The 11,871-nt window shown below is 41.9% G+C and overlaps 1 long non-coding RNA gene across 2 annotated transcripts; it reads left to right on the top strand.

The window, feature by feature from the left end:
* Positions 1 to 97: 97 nt before the first annotated feature.
* LOC125984505 (uncharacterized) lies at positions 98 to 1,922 on the top strand. Of its 2 annotated transcripts, XR_007486981.2 has the most exons (3): positions 98 to 396; positions 1,159 to 1,250; positions 1,543 to 1,922. It is a non-coding gene; the product is annotated as an uncharacterized lncRNA (long non-coding RNA). The 2 variants fall into 2 exon arrangements; XR_007486980.2 differs by having other exon boundaries at positions 98 to 1,250.
* Positions 1,923 to 11,871: the final 9,949 nt, after the last annotated feature.

The following is an 11,871-nucleotide window of genomic DNA, read 5'->3' as shown; positions in this document are numbered from 1 at the left end:
CGCGAGCGGGGAGAAATAGCTATGTCGTGGACGTAGCGATTTCGAAACAACGTCAATGGTAAAACTGAAACAAAAACATCCCTCAAAACCGGATACCAATTTCTTCAAAATACTCCCTGACCCGGCGGAGGGATATCGGCATTTAGTAAATAAAATAATGGCGGGCAGGGTGGAAAATATGGCGATCGGAAGTCAGACGGGCTGGAAGGGAGCGCGTCGAGTACGGTGCTTAATGCAAATTATCACAACGACCGATTTCAAATCCCCACGAACGGCTTTGGTGACACACAACAGTTATTAACAACTCTCTCGGGTACAGTTTAATGGGCCAGGACCGGCGAGAAGTAGTGGTTCCGGGCTCACCCGTAAGGTTCACAAACCTGCCGGATAGTCACTGTGAGCTGCGCTCGCGATGTCTTTCTTCCTCTTCTCATTCAAAGAACCTCACGCTGCGTGCCTCATTTTCCAATTGTGTGTTTTGCAGAAGTGACCAACAAATAAACACACGGGTTGTAACGCAGGGGTTAAATTACGGAAAGTCCCTCGGGGTTCGACTTCTAGTGAATATAGTACATAAAATGCAAATTGCATAGGGTGCTATGTCATAGTGTCACAATGTTCCCTGGTGGTTTCAAACAGTTGTAACCCGATTTTGAAGTCTGAATACGCTAAATTGGTGGGTTGTATGGGGGGGCTTTATTCCTTTAAATGGAAGGCGAAACATTGGCACCTCTTCCTTGGACCGCGAGCGCTCCCTGATGGACACTATGACAATAACAGCGACGCTGACATTTATTTAGAATTATTTAATCATCTGGAAAACAAACAATAAACTGTTAAATAACATAGCAATATGCGTTCTTTGTGGCGAAGAATAACATTTAATCCACGTCATACTCATGTGATATGATAAAACGTCCAGTGACTTGCTGATATCTTTAATATTGGTAGATTTTATTGTCTTTACATTGTGTGACTTTCGATCACTAAAACACTACATTACATCCGAGACAATGCCGTATTTAGATGGTTACACCCTGAACTGGTTGCCAGTCAATCAAAGTCCACTGGCTCGAGGTTCTTGTGACAGCAGAGCCAAGTTCTCTATGTCTCCACTAGGTGACGTTGTCTGACCAGGTCTGCTCTTCTCTCCCCAAGGCCAATAGATCTGATGACGTAACCATGTTGCTCAGCAGATGCACGGTGTCAGTCTGCCTCCCATCAGGATGCAACCTTTGGATTTAAGCGAGGTACACACCAATTTGGAACATCTCAAGTGATTTTTAAATTCTGAGAGATGCCATGGCATGAAAAATAATGGCAAGTGTGTTTTTTCTGGTCTCATTGTTTGTGTGGCCTACTTGAGACCACTAACAGCTCACAAACCAAACCATTGTAATTATCGCACAGGTTTATTATTTATGATTACTGTTTTCAGAGCACATCTGTTGGGATCACTCAACACACCTCATACATATTTTCAAAATATCCGAGGGCAGCAAATTAATCAGTTTACTTTATGTGTCCTTGTTTCCATCACAGATCGAAGTTATGCTGAGGTCCAGCTGCAACGGTGACTCCGTGCAAGTACACTTCATGCATACACTATACACAAGGAACAGTAGTTTGTCCAGAAAAAAATATTTAAAGCCACTTTATTACTGTAAAATACAACCACATAAAATAGTCAAAAACTACAACTCACCCTTGGAAAATGTGACAAAAAAAACTTGAGCTACAGCCTCACGAGTGTAATATATTTTTAGGGCAAAAAGGAACAATTTAAGCATATAACAGACAGAGGGCGGCATGGATCTGTTTTATGCAATTATCCTGCACCACCCTTTTAGTCCTTTTGTCCGGTGTCGCTATATTAGTGTTTAAATTGATAGACCGCACAGTGTGGTGTATTTTTTTTTAAATGAACATAAGCAAATAGGTAATAGTTAAGTTTCAAGACAGTAATCATTTCTCCTCCACAAAGAAGCTTATGTAACAATTAGCAGAGTTCAAATATCACTTTGCCACTTCAGCAAAAGGAGGATTTAATTCATTTCACGCTGATTAGATAAAGGCTTCAGGAGCTCCGTTCACATTGCTGCACTTAATTGATGCCCTCTGGCTATTAGCATTGAGAATCCTTTTTTTCAAGTCATTGTGTGACTGAAAGATAAAACGGCCTCATTTGTAATCTACACATTGTTAGCCCTGCATCAGCAAGTGGGAGCAAAAGTACCAAACAGCTGATTTGCTGTACTTGCCTCCGGTTTGAACGTCACACCATGCGTGTGTATGTGTGTGTGTGTTTGTATAACTACTAAAACTAAAGCAAAGTAAGAAAATTAAAAAATATAAATAATAAATACATCCGACCAATCCCCTCTTAAAACTAGAAAAATAAAAGTCAATTATTAAAAAAAAAAACAAAGTCCACATAAAATAAAAACTCACTAAATCAAATTAACTTAAAAAAAAAAACATGTTGATTACAATTTGGGGGTTGTTTGCAGCTTTGAGTCATATTTTCAGAAACCATTGGTTGACCTACTTTTGGGATGTTTGACTTTGAAGGTTCCACTGTAAATTGAGTTTTAGGCAGGAGGAAAAAAACACCTCAATTTTAACTTTTATTTGTCAAAATTCCCCTTTAGTCTGCATCAAGGTGAAGCGGTTCAGATTGTTCGAGGAAAAAAAAAAAAAAAAAAAACGGGAAGACAGCTGCCAGGTGAGCCGATGGATCGTATTCCTTTTGAAACATGAAACCAGACACTGGCAGCCGCGCTTTGTCTGCATGACAATACGCAGTGTATGAATCCCATACATGATAATTCCCCAGACTGAAGCTAATTATTTTCCACACTTCATTACAATGAGTTCTAAAACCTCGTGTTTTGTGTGAGTGCTGAAAAGCCGAGAGAGACGCTCCCAACCTCAAAAGCCTTCAGGATCGACAGAGACTCTCCTAATCTTCAATTTCGAAGCGATAAAATGATTCAATATTTCAGGTACATTTGTAACATAAACTCCCCTCTGACTAGGAAGCCTTTCGAACTTAACGTGGAATGACTTTGGCATAGCTACGAATCGCCCAAGGCTTAAGTATAAAGGGAAATGTGCTTTTGGGAGTTTGCAAACATATTTTTTAAGGTTGTGTTAAACTTATAATCATATTAATATCTAGTATTAGAGTGCACGTGTGGATTGGTGGGGGGCGAAGAATGTGCAGGCAAACTGCATGAACTTGTTTTCGTTGAAGTGTTGTGTATAGGCCCAGACAGGGAGTACCGGACGAGATAATCTCAAGGTCGGGAATGAGAACAACAGCACGTCTATGTGTCTTGGACTTCGCGGGAAATTCCAACCACCTGACCTCCGCGATAGCACCGACACGGGGAGGAGATGGCCATCCACCAATCATCTCACAATATTTTGCATGTCACAAAAACGCACGAGTTTTAGTGTGAGGGACCCGGGACCCAGGCCTGTATTAGTGCGCTTTGTCAGGAATAAATTGGTAAATTTGGTCTGATTGATCTACTGGTCTTCTCTTTGACAGAACGAACTCGCAAAATTGTTAGGTGCGCCAGTGTGTGGATTAGGACATAGCAATATATGTGTTAAGTGTTGATCGCAATTTGGAGTCAGATCAATAACTAGAATCCGTAACCTAACAAGTAAAAGGTGGATTTACTTTATTGTCATAAAAATTGTGTAATGATTCAAACGGGTGAGATTTAAATCAGGCAACGTTGGTCATGACAACCTAGCAGACACGGACGAATAATGTCGTCGTTGTGCTAAAAGGATGAGAGCACATTATTTTTGTACTCGCAGTAAACAACATCATCCACGGTCTTGATGTGCTTTTGGCACTTGTGAAAAGCTTCTTACAAAGCATTGAATTCAAAAGCTGGAATACTTAAGATTATTTGAAAAATTGTTTTGCTATATAAACAGTCAAAAGGGCTGTCTGACCCTGTGGGCACCTTTATGCCCCGCCCCTTATACTGCTGGGCCAATGGCAAGGCTGGTTTTTGTCACCATGATGACCAGGGGGCGGAGCCTTTGACCACATTACTCAAAGGGTTGTGGACTTTGCTTAAAAGCTACCAAACATGCAACCTGCAGCTTTGTGGTACAGTCGTAACTATTTCCCGACAGCCATGTGCACCTTTTGGTGATTAGCCATTAGGGACTTCCTGTTCTTCTAACTTTCACTCAATCTTTCATGTTCAGCATAAAATGTTTTTGGACTGTTCTTCCAAACTCGATGAACAAATGGCCATGGCTGCAACTGCTAATTAAAATCTATTTATACTCATGTGGGAAGCTATCCAAAAAAAGAGCGACGGGCATGTCGGTCCGAAGGAAAAAAAAAATCAGTCTGCATGCTGTGATAGTTCAGATAAAATAAAATGTCCCCACAGATTGTGCTTTGGAGTTTTGGGGAATAGAATGGAATGCTAGTTTATGGCGTGATTGATGGAAACGAGAACATCAGCCACTTGAGTGTTTTTCATTTTGGCTAAAGCAGCAATGTGGGCGAGTGATTAGCTTGGCTGCTTTACAGTTCGGAGCTTCTGGTGAATTTCAGCGCTGGCCTTCTTATGTGGAGTTACTCATTTTAATTTTCACAATTTAGTTCATATAAAGGATCTTGAAGATACATGTGACAAATATCCAAATTCCAGCGATGAACCGTGCAAGGCCTCCAGCTACCACCCATTCGTGAACATCATTATTTTGGAAAAGCATCGACAATAGTAGGCAGCTAGCAGACCCAACTCTCACGACACCTTATTAAGCTAGCTCAAATCCCTCGATATCCATTCCAGTTGAAATATCCTGGAATTTCTCCTGCTCTTTGGAGATCACAAGCTGAAGGCCAAGTTGAACAATTTGGGTGAGTTCCAGCTCGTTCTGGAAGCGCGTTTGCTGCCGCCACCTGTTGCCTTCGAACTTGCTTTGTCATTTGTTCGTTCGGGGTCTCTTCTAACCATCCCGAAGATCAGGACAAGTTGCTTTAATTTAGTTGTTGATGAAGCCATAGCCACCTGTGAGGTCTCTGCTGTCTGCAGTTTTTTCTTTTTTTTTCCTTCTCCCTTCTTTCTAGACATTAATTAATATGTGACTATGGGATTGTCACGCAGCCAGCAGTACATCATCATATTTGTCAACTTAAATGTTCCTGCTGCTATTGTACTTGTGAATAAAATTCCAATCCTAAATGTGTGCTTGATGCAAATTGACCCTTGAGGATATGAAAGATTGACAAAGTCTTGCCCTGGGCCAGATTAGCAGAGCTTTCTCGCCTGTTTCACAATAAGCCTATTGGGAATATTTCCCATTTTCCACACTGAAATCTTGAGAGGAATACAGAATACGGCATCTCGGCCGTGTTCTATTTAGGTCAGACATTTTTTTTTTTTAACCAAGTCGCTGGCTTTTCTGAGGTAGGCAGAGTGTTAAATCGCATATCTTAGGGCAGCCACAAAGCAGCCCTTTGCCGCATGCTTAGCTCGGTTAGCTAAATACATTTAAAGCCATGTGAAATGTCTCCAGGCTGCAGATGAATTCACGGGGCTCAACTTGCCTCTCCCATCAACTGGTGCAGACGGGCTGGACGTGGACCGTAAGACGCCGGAACAGATGCGCTGTCCTCCGGCCTTAGCTGCAACTAAAATGATGTGGCATCAAAATCGGCAAAATGAAACTGCACCAAATCATTGATGGTTAGGAATCAAGTTGTGTTGGATTGATGAGATGACCTTTTCCTTCTGGGTTCGCTGACTTGAACTTTCCATTTAAAGATTGTGGTTACGTTTTTTTTGTGGGGAATACTTCTTGGATTTGACTTATTGGGGTGATATCTCAAAATCATCTCGGTAGTCAGTACAAAGTAGTCGCCACTGGGAAACAGTTTCAGGGTTTTATTATTTTTTTTATCCGCTATCCCAGTTGGCAAACAAAAGCATGTTTTTCCTCCCGAGCGCACTTCTTTCCTGAGGTGATGTTTTGTTTGTCTTGTTTCCTCTTCCCAAATCTTTGCTGAATACAAAAGAGCGCAAACGAGCAACTCTCGTTTCATCGTGTCAAGTTTCTACATTTGTGGAGACGAGAACTCATTCCGAAAAATATGCAAATGTTTGCCTTCTCGCTTTCTTGACGCCAGCTCGGCATCGGAAATAAGCTAGCAGGCAAAATTGACAAATAGCGGTGGGATCAAAAAGGACGGATCAAAAAGTTGTTCCCATGCATAATTCATCAAGTGGATGCATGCTTTTATCATATCGTATCAAGATACTTTTGAAGCGAGAGCAATAACAGTAGTTAGCCATCATTGACGATGACGCACATATGTTTTCTTTTACTGTAAGCCAGGGGTGTCAAACTTTTTTTTCACGGGCCACATTGTAGTCATAGCTTCTTTCGGAGGGCCATTATGACTGTCAACCCAAATAAATGTATGAGCACCTCATATTATATACAGTAAAAGCTACGAAACAAACTGACAAATAACTCGTTTTCAAATCAGACGAGTAAAAACTGGTCAAATATTTAAAAAAAATATATACAATTAAAAGTGAAGATAATTTGTAATTCTAGTTATGAGACGAATTTGATGCACAATTTGTCTTCGCGGGCCACATAAAATGATGTGGCGGGCCGTATCTGGCCCCCGGGCCTTGGGTTTGACACCTGTGCTGTAAGCTTCCGAGGCGCTCCGTTATGTGCGCGCGGCTCAGTAAATGACACCGCTTGGTGAAAACGGCCGTGCGGCCGTGTTTATGCGATCGAGCGTTTTATATTGCGCTGAGACAAATGCAACTCTTAAGGGCCAACATATTCGTCATCGTCGGCTCGTATATAAAAAATGACAACATTTATTTAGGAGTTTGTTTCCGGTGCGGGTTTTTATAAGCGGCATAGTCAATGCACGGTGGCGGATATATTGTTGAATGGATATTAAAAGGGCCATTCCCGTGGAGCACCAAATGCGTTTTTAACGAGCGTTGTCACGGATTTGTATGGCGTTGTTTCATTACCCCGTAAACGCCTCATTTCAAAATCATCCTAATTTGTTTCCATTGTGAGATGGAAATATTATGATCATTCAATTAGGAAACAAGATTCGACAAAACTTTAAGCACTGTATTATTACATTTCCTAATAAAGCTGAATTTTGCACTGATGTGCCAGAAAAAAAAAAGGAAAGTCATTTTTTGACGTCAGCAGTCATTTTTTGACGTCAGCATAAAAAATGTTTGGGGACATGTCTGATTAAAATTGGCTGGCGACCAGTACAATTTGCTCGCTCTGATCCTAAGTGGGGAAAACTGCTGCCAATTTCCGTGTGTGTATGTGTGTGTGCGCATGTGTGTGTCCTCTGCACTTAAACAGAACTTGGAAGGGATTACTACTTTCTGACTCGTCTTGTCTGGCATCACGTTTGTTGAGAGGTGAGATGCAGCTGTTGTGGATCTCTCGGTAGGAGAAGGTAGCATGGAGAGCATCTGTCAATAATTAAGCGCGTGCGTTGAAGGCGTTGCATCTTTACAGCTGACATTTTCTTTAATTCATGTAAGACCCAAATGTGTTCCAGCATATTGACCTCTTTCAGAGGCAGCGTGGCATTCTCAGGGAGGAAGTATTATTTTGCACAAAGGTTTATTTGTAATTATTAGTCGTCACGTAGATTTTGAAATATTGAAAGAAGACCAAGAGGATGGTCCAGGTCCATTAGAGAAGTTCCAGAATTTTCTGGACTGGTCAAGAGAACACCTCAAAGTTTGATGAGGTAGTTAAAGGTCCTCCCCCCCCACACACACACACACAGGCATTCTAGAAGGTAAAAATGTACAAGGATGAAAATTCCAACTGTCACACTTAAGCACATTTAAAATGTAAGCAAGATTTCCAATGGAACAGCTTCTCTAATCTTCAGGCTATTAAACTGCAAATTGCGCAAGCGGGATGCGGAGAGTAAACAAAATTGAGCTGGAGGCATTTGCAACATTTCAGGCTAACTTGGACCAAAATGTCTCCCCCCCAAGCAGCTGTCATTTGCTATTTTACCACGCTAGCTGGATTTAGCTTCATTTAGTGTCCTTTCATAGTTGCACGCAAAAAGTGGTTTGGAATTTTAATAATAAACATTTAAAGAGAGCTGAATTTTAAAGTTCACATATTGGTGGAGATGTCCCTTCCCTCGCAACAAAGTTTTACTTTCAAATGAGTTTACACAGCACACTCATGCATGCGAGACGAGCTCGTTTTGCCCAACTTAAGAATCCCCATAAATCACGCGCCATAAATCATTGTCGTTTCCGAGCCAATGAATCCGGACGGCAGCTTCGACTGTGGCTCAAAATGAATCTGGCCGGCGGCGTCGACTGTAGCTCGGAGCGCTTCAAGACTGTACATCCAAAATACGGACGTGCGGCGTCTCTCTCCATTTAGCATGATGAATAGTTCTACTGTCTTTGTCAAAATAACAAAGCACGCCGAGACAAAAGACTCTGATGATGAATAGTTGTTTTGTTTTTTTTGTTTTTTTTTTTCCAGCTGATAGACCTGCTCACGTTTGTGAAGGGTATTTTCATCATCATGAGAAACTTTCCATGTCATTTCCCCCCTATGATCCGGCCATGAGAATGGTGCATGAAGGTGATTGTGTGGATCTGAGTGGAGGTTTAGCTGTTAGCCACCATTTATGGTTGCTATGGTAAAAAAAAAAAAAAAAAAAAATTACCTTCAGAGACACTCAGGCTGGCAGATGGAGCAATTCAAGCGTGCGCTCACATGAAAACAACTTACGATTTTGGCACTAGTACAAAAAGGACCTACATTTGTTTGCATTGCCATTTACGCTGGTGCAGCTTTGTTCAAATAAAATCAAAATTGATGATAACCGACAGACTGAGGCACTTTTAAATAAAGTGGAAAAACAAAAAGGTTCATGTACTTTTGTGATAGGTGCTGGAGTGGCGGACGACTCGAAACAAACAGGGTCTATCGGCCATTTTGGAAACATTTGTGCGCCATTGTTATTGCGCACTGTGCTGCGAGAAAGCTCGTAATTACTCAATGCAAAAGCGCCTCAAGGTTGTTTGCCTCGTTTTGTAAATGAGGCATATTTGACTGTGGATGCGACATAATGTAGACAAAACTTTGCTGCACATCTGGCTTTATGATGGTTGCGCTTCCCATTACATTTATTTTCAGGGAAGGTGGGTGGGGAGGGCACTCTAAAGTGGCTTTTACGAAATCAGACAGTGTAAATTTGTTGTTAGCCAGCCACGGAATGGCCAGCGGCTCGTCTTCCTGCTTGCTGGCACCTGTGCGGAGAAGGCAAAGCGAGAGAAAATGATTGCTAGGGACGGTGTCTTTATTTAGTTGGCTGTTCCCCCAGCTATATATTTCCACAGAGATGCTTTTAAAGATGCTACGTTTCTCAACCTTTGTGATTTTCTGAAGCTACCTGCTTCCACAATCCACACCTCCGTCAAAAGCAACATCTTGCTGTGATATGCGAACAACCAGCTTTGGGATTGTGCATTCTTAGCAGAGGTCTGAGGCCTTTTGTTCTCGGTATTGTCATGCAAAGGACATCCAGGAGAGGAATTGGAAAATCTGCAGGAAGCCCATTATTTATTCTTTTTTTTTTTTTTTTGCTGCATGATGGAGGAGGAATAAATGAGCCAAATGCAAATCCAACAATCTCATTTTCAGTCTAACTGTAATGTGGTTAGTGTTTTTTTGTTTTTGGGTTTTTTTACTTCTAATGAACGCATGACCTCTGTACATTACATGTCCAAAAAGACACAAAGTATTGTATGACAGTTGCTGCGCTGATTCAGCACTATCTCGAGAACACGCTTTAACCACGGCACCTGAAAGAAGATCTGCGCTCGCAGCCTGGTCTTTACATCTCACATCCGTATGATAGAAAATACTTTATTGATGACGGGAACCTTGTAACACAACATCTTTTGTGGTGGGCAGCATCTGCTACAGTATCTTTTTTTAGACCGATAACATATAGACACTAGGACTTTTGATGCATTAGATTTTCCAATGAAAGAATAACTGATTATTTTGTATTTCTTAATTTGGCATTTTCCCTTAACATTATGAGAAGATTCTTCATAAAATACATATTTTTTATCGACATAGTATTTTTTGCTGATCGTAAAAGACAGAGTGGCTCATACCGGTATCGGTGTCCGTCACGAGTACCGATACCTTGATGTCGATACTCGGGTATTGGTACTTGCCCATGCTGAAGTATAATAATTCCCGGAAGCTATCTGTGGAGGTTGTCCTCATTTAAATCAGTGGGCAAAAAAGCAAGTCCAAGGAAAGAACTTCATAAAGCACCCTCAGGACTCGGCCCCCGCAGAGTCTCATCTGGCCAGCCTCCCTGGCTTAGGTTCATCGTGTGCACTAACTTTTCATTTTCTCAACTTGAGCCTCCGTGCCACCACCATAGCACAAGTGTAATTGGCCCCATGCATGTGGCTCTTAAGCTTCTTGCTCGCTCTTCCGTGTACGCCGGCAGAGAGCTTGGCCGCTGTCCATGGTGCTGATGGTCGCATCGGAAAGGCGCAATGCTTTCATGCTGCTCGCTGTTGTGCTGCCCACAATGCGCAAAAAATCAAAATGTCATTTGTGTTACGTGAATAAATGTTTGGATGCTACCTCCGTCCAGCACACACACATAAATATGTTTTTCATCTTTACTATCTGTATTGAGAGGGTGTGGTGTGACTTGTGTTGCTTTATAGTATTTGGCCAACCCTCTGCTCATCATACCAAAATATATTTTGTACACTATTTCCTCTGGGGATATCCATTTTCTATTTTGCTTGTCCTCATTACGATAGCAGGGGAGCTGGAGCCCATCCTGGCTGGCTTTTGGCGAGAGGCAGAGAAGGCTACCACCTGGACTGCATGGCGAGAGAACACGCAAACTCGGGTTTCAAACGCAAAATCTCTCATCTGTGAGGCAGATGTGATCACCACTATTTCACTGTGCTAACCCACATAAGAAATCCATGGAAAATGTGTTTTTCCACTTCTCCACAGTCTTCAGATTTTGTCATAACTGGACTTTAATCACCGAATGGATATTTTAATAATAATTCCAGGGCTCCCTAAATCTTCACTATAGCAATATATATATTTTTTTTTATCAGAAGAAAACTTTGCTCCATTTCCTCTCTCTAATTAGTTACAGAACTAATACAAAAAAGTCCCTCCACTACCATCATTAGCATTTGCTGTGCTTGGCTTCTTTGCTCCCTGTGGCTCTGCTATTGCATCCAGGTTTTACTGTGTGTCATTATGGCCCACTGCGGAGCCAGCAAGGTGACAGTTTCAAACCAGATCGCCGTAAACCTTGAGAAGAGAAACTACAGTACAACTGAGTACACACATATAGTAGTGCCAGTCTGGCCAAATCTAAACATTTGCTCTTCTTTGCCATCAAAGTAACAAAGGTGTTTCTGAGGGATTATCATGGTGTGAGGTGTGTTAAAGATATTTTTTTCCTTCTGCTCTGAAAAAGATTAAGGCTGGCAATCTTAAATGTTAATATCTTTTTATTTGCAATATTGTTTTTTTTTTATTTGAGATTCCCCCTCAGCGGCTCGGTGGCGCACTGGGTAGCACGTCCGCCTCACAGTTAGGAGGGTGCGGGTTCGATTCCACCTCCGGCCCTCCCTGTGCAGAGTTTGCATGTTCTCCCCGAGCCCGCGTGGGTTTTCTCCGGGCACTCCGGTTTCCTCCCACATCCCAAAAACATGCTTGGTAGGCCGATTGATCACTCCAAATTGTCCCTAGGTGTGAGTGCGAGTGCGAATGGTCGTT

This window comes from Syngnathus scovelli, chromosome 17, assembly GCF_024217435.2.
Source record: "Syngnathus scovelli strain Florida chromosome 17, RoL_Ssco_1.2, whole genome shotgun sequence".
NCBI lineage: Eukaryota > Metazoa > Chordata > Actinopteri > Syngnathiformes > Syngnathidae > Syngnathus > Syngnathus scovelli.
The sequence above is the reverse complement of the archived record's forward strand: the minus strand, read 5'-3'. Positions and strand labels throughout refer to the sequence as shown.